Source organism: Corvus kubaryi, unplaced genomic scaffold, assembly GCF_017639235.1.
Source record: "Corvus kubaryi isolate FWS band 111438036 unplaced genomic scaffold, C.kubaryi_AGA036_p1.0 36681, whole genome shotgun sequence".
NCBI classification, from domain to species: Eukaryota; Metazoa; Chordata; class Aves; order Passeriformes; family Corvidae; genus Corvus; species Corvus kubaryi.
Window position 1 is genome coordinate 12,083 of NW_024580918.1, and position 5,264 is coordinate 17,346.

Consider the following 5,264-nt stretch of genomic DNA (forward strand, 5'->3'; position numbering starts at 1 on the left):
GATCATGTCCAACCTCTCCATGGGATCATGTCCAACCTCTCCATGGGGCCGTGTCCCTGCACCCCCACAAAGCCCCGACAGGGCTTGAACCGCCTTCCTCAGAGTTTCACAGCAGGAACTGAAGGATTTTGTCCACGAGACCGAAATAATCCCCTCTGTCCCGGGGCCGGGCGCTCCGGGGGCAGCTCCGGCCGCGCCAAATCCCTTGGCCAGACGCCGTTCCCGGGCCGTTCCCTTTGTGCCACCCCCGTGGAGGTGTCACGGCTGTCACCTCCCGCCCGTGACTCAGCCGCTGACCGCTCACTCCCAGGGGCGCAGGGGGCAGCTCCCACCCCCCCACCAGACCTGGAGATGATTCCAGGAGGAGAAGGAGCCAAAGCAAACACGGAGTCGGATCCCGCCGGCGCTCCCAGCCCCGCCAGCCGCCCACTGCAGCCCTTCCATGCCTTAATTAGAGGCTCCTCCAACCTTCTCCCCAGGCCTGGCAGCTTCAAAGCCGAGCATTCCCGGCGGGAACGCCTGTCCCATCCCAAATCCTCGCCGTCTCGCCTATGTTTAGACATTTAGGGAGTTTATTCCAGACCACGACGGCACTCTCAGGGATTATTTTGCTTGGCAGCCGCATCCAGCATGCTCTCAGCTCCTCAATCCCTGAGCAGCACTCGGCTGAGTTCGGAGCAGGGAATGCTGCGGGGGAAAACAAGCGGCGCTTCAGCGCCGGCGTTCCCGACTCCGGTGCGGGATGATTCCCTGAATTAGCCGGGTTTTTGGACATCTCCGCCTCTCCCGTCCTGGAAGTTAAGTCAGGCCAACACGGGAAGCTGCCAGGGTGAAATGAGGTCTGGCTCTGTGGCAAATGGGAGGAGGAAGGCGGCTGTTCCCGGTGGGAAGAGCCTCCTGCTCCGGCTTGAGGCGCTCCAAAGCAGTGCGGGTGGGATTAGGAGCAGGGAAAAGCTCCGTGTCAAAGTCGAGCTCCTTCTGAATCTGTGCCATGAACTCCAGAGCCCTTCCTGCCCCAGACACTGCCAAACAGTGTTCACCTGGATAAGGAGTTACCCAGCTGGGCTGAAAAAATCCAAGGAATTTGTGTTTCCAAGCGGTTTGCAGCAGCACAGGATCACCTGCCTGCACTTTCCCGGCTTCCTGTTTATGGAGCGAGGCTGATGAATCAGAGAACTTCTGGGAGTCGTTCCCACCCCCATCCCTGTCCCTGCAGCATCCTGGGAAGCCCAGCCTGGCTGAAGGAAGGACGGTGCAGAGAGGGCACGGCAGGAATTGTTAAATGAGCATCCTAAAAATCTTTGGCAAGGGGGAGAAGTTTTACTCCCTGGTTTCTGGTTTCATGGAGTTTCAGCTGCTCTGCAGCTCCCCAGTGAATCCCTGTTTCCCTTTTCCCAGAGGTGCCTTTTCCCTCTCCCAGCAGTAAAAGAGAAGCAGCAGTTGATGCTGAGTCCCACAGTGGGATCTGCAACGCTCCCAATCCCAAATTCCATTCGTCCCACAGTGGGATCTGCAACACCCACAATCCCAAATTTCATTTGTCCCACAGTGGGATCTGCAACACTCACAATCCCAAATTTCATTTGTCCCACAGTGGGATCTGCAACGCTCCCAATCCCAAATTCCACAGCAGGACCCGCACCAGTCCCAGATTCCACAGTGGGATCTGAATCCCCCCCAATCCCAGGTCCTGCAGCGGAACCTGCATCGCTCCCAGTCCCAAATTCCACTGGTCCCACAGTGGGATCTGAATCTCTCCCAGTCCCAAATTCCACTGGTCCCACAGTGGGATCTGAATCCCTCCCAATCCCAGGTCCTGCAGCAGAACCTGCATCGCTCCCAGTCCCAAATTCCACTGGTCCCACAGTGGGATCTGAATCTCTCCCAGTCCCAGTTCCCACTGGTTCCACATCGGGGCCTGCATCGCTCCCAGTCCCAGATCCTGCAGCAGGACCTGAATCCCTCCCACTCCCAGCTCCCACTGGTTCCACAGCAGGCCCTGCACTGGGTCAGGTTCCCCGGCCACGCTCCGGGGCTGCTCCCACCCCTGGGTGACCAATTAAGAACCGCGGCCATCGATCCCCGGAGCCATCCCGGCACATGGCTCCATCCTCGGGAGCTGGAAAAGCCAAAACAAACTCTGGAGATGTCCCTCGGCACTCGGAGGGTGTGGAAAGAGCCCGTGAGGTAACGGGATTTGGGAAAGAGCCACAGGAGAGGAGCGAGGTGTGTGTGATTCAGATCGGGTGACACCAGCACTGCCCTGGTTTTGGATTCAGCTCCATCATCCCTTTGCCCGTTTTTTTAAGGAAAACACTTGTTTGGGAAAGGACCGGGATGTGATGTCTGCAGCAGGGCAGTGGGGACACCCAGGTCTCCTGCACATCCTCTGACCCCCACCACAGAGCCAGAACTCCTTCCTGCCAGGGGGGCAGAGCTCCGGGGTTTGGCCTGGAGCCACCTCCCGCTGCTGCTGGAGCCGGGCCAGCGCTGACTTCTCCCTTCCCGGGATCTGCTCCGTGACTCAGCACGAGGCTGAGCCACCCCCGGCCCTCACTCAGCAGAAAGAAACCTTCCCCGATTTCTGCCGCAGCACCTCCTGCCTTCCCGGCTGAGCCACCGATCCCGGCAGCCAGCAGCAGCATTCCCGGGCTGCCCTGAGGGACAGCGAGATTTTCGGGAATGGCTCTGGTGGCGTCGCTGCTCACGCTGTGTCAGGGAGCGATTCCAGCAGGGATGAAGTCACCCGGCCTTGCAGCTCTCCGGGCTGTTCTCCCTGTTCCTCCAGCAGCACCGTGATCCGGCACATCCCAGGCCAGGGAACATTTACGGTGCTTGGGGCTGGAGGAAGATTTCCCAGCAGATGGAAAACGCTGCAGCGCTAAAAAACACGGGAAATCGATAAAAATTCGGGGAACGCAAGAGCAGGGGCAGGGAGGGATCATCCAGGGGTGTCCCGAGGTCACGGCCGGCACAAAGAGCTGGGAGGGAGGTTGTGAAATCCGGAGCGCAGGTGAGGGGTTTGGGAATGACGCAAACACATCCCAGGGAAGGTCTGGCTGCGGCACAACCCCCCCGGGAGCACTCCTGCCTGTTTTAGGGAAAGCAGTCAAGCCAGGATAAAGCCTGGGATGATCAAGATTTGCTGTTTTAAACCGGCTTGGGTATTCTGGACTTTTAGGATGCTCAGAGCCCCGTCCTGCACCAGCTCTGTCTGACTCAGGAACGGCCCCAAATCTCCTCTCCTGGATTCCACCCCTAAATTTCCAGGCTTCCACTGTCACAAAATCAGATGTTTCATGCTCGCATCCTTCATGCACATTCCCAAAAATGCTGCTCGGCGTTTCCCGGCGGGTGGGACCGCGGGGAGCCGCGGCTGTGCCACCCTCCCGGTGTCCTGCACAGCCCCGACGTCACGGCAGCACCGAGTGACGGCCGGAGCGGCCCCTCCGCGTCCCCACGGGAGCCGCTTTGTTCCCGAGCGAGCTCTCTGTGTACCCGGCAGCCTGCGAAAGTCCCGATTTGGGCTGTTTTCTTGGGAAAAAAGCAGCGCAAACCCGCGCAGCTCCTGAGTCAGCCGCGGGCAGCGGCGGTGACAGAGCGGTGACAGAGCGGTGACAGCAGCGCTGGCTCTGCCGAGCCGTGACTCAGCAGCGGCTCCGTGCCGGAGGAGCCGCCTCCTCCTCTCCCATCACGGATCTCCGAGCAGCCTCTGCCCTTTCATCCATTTATTTATTTATTCGTTTATTTCGCTATTCATTTATTTCGTTATTCATTTATTTCGTTATTCATTTATTTCGTTATTCATTTATTTCGTTATTCATTTATTTCGTTATTCATTTGTTATTCATCCCCGGTGCTTCCCGGCTCTGCTGGATCCCCGGCGGGATCAGCCAGATCTTTTCCCTGCCTCTACCCTCGGCTTTTCCAACCGAAACGTGGCCTCGGGATGCCGGTCACGAGGGTGAAACCGGCACCGCGGCGTGCCGGGAAGCCGGGCCTGTCCCAGCCTGACGGCCGAGCCGGGAATCAGCCTTGGCACAAATCCCTCTCGCTCTTTTTATCCCACGGGTGCCACCACCTGCCCGCCGCAGGAAGAGGTGACGGCAGGGCAGAAATATGCGCTGATCCCTCGCTCGTTTGGGAATTCTTCCCATTCTTCTCATAGCTGGGAGCTGCCACTCCTCGCCAGGGTGAATAAACACCGAAATTCTCAGTAACTGCTCGAGTTATGCCGCTTTTGCCTTCCTTTCCTCCCCCCCCCCCCTCCTTCCCCGCCCCGAAAAATGTGGGATCGGTGCTCATGGATGTGTCTGTGCCCGGTGGGAAGCACTGGGAGAGCTGCATCCTCCTTCTCCCTGTGGGATTTGGGATTCCCTCTGCGCTGGGGATGGGATTTGGGGGGGATGGCTCAGGATGGAGGACGCACTCCTGGATCTCTGCCTTAATCAAATCGTGCTTTGAATCAATTAATTCATTAATTAATCCAAGAGCAACCTCCCATCCCAAAATGGAGCTGCAAAAAGCCACCTCCACCTCCTCCAGCAACCCGAGAGTTCTCCAAAGCCCGCGCGTTTGAGGATTCAGGGATGGAGCAGCTCCTCCCAGGAGCCAGCAGCGATCGCGGAGCCAGGAAAAGCAGCACGGGGAGGGGAGGGAGGGAGGGGAGCAGCAGCGGGATCGGTATCCCAGTGTCGGTTCCTGCTTTTCGGGATGACCTCATGCTTTTCGGGAACAGAGCGCGGCTGTCGGGGCCGCGGCATTTGCTCCTTGTCTGGGCAGAACAAAGCCGGCTCCATTTTCCCTTCATGCTTCCTGCAGCAGCAGCTCGGCGCCTCAAAGAGCCATTGAATTTTTCCCTGACTGCAGCAATTTTTTATTCCCTTTTTCCTTTTTTTTTTTTTTTTTCCTTTCCTCGCCTCCTTTAAGACCTCCAGGTTTCTGTGGCGTGGGACAATCCTCGGGAGAATTCAGCCCAGGAGGCATCCAAGGGTGGGAAAAGTCCCTAAAAAAGTCCTAAAAAAAGGACTGGGCTCTGCTCAGCCATTCCACGTCTCATGGATGGACCCTTTGGAGCTGCTCCATCCCACTTCAATCCATTAAAACCTTAAAATCCCATCATTATTAGCCCAAGAGAAATCTCTTCAATCCCAGCTCCACAATCTATTCTTGGGGGTTGGTTTTTCCCCAGCTCCAACTTCTTGGGATTGCCCTTTCCAGGAAAAAAAAACCCAATCCCACAGCTCAGCTTTGGGGTTTTTTCT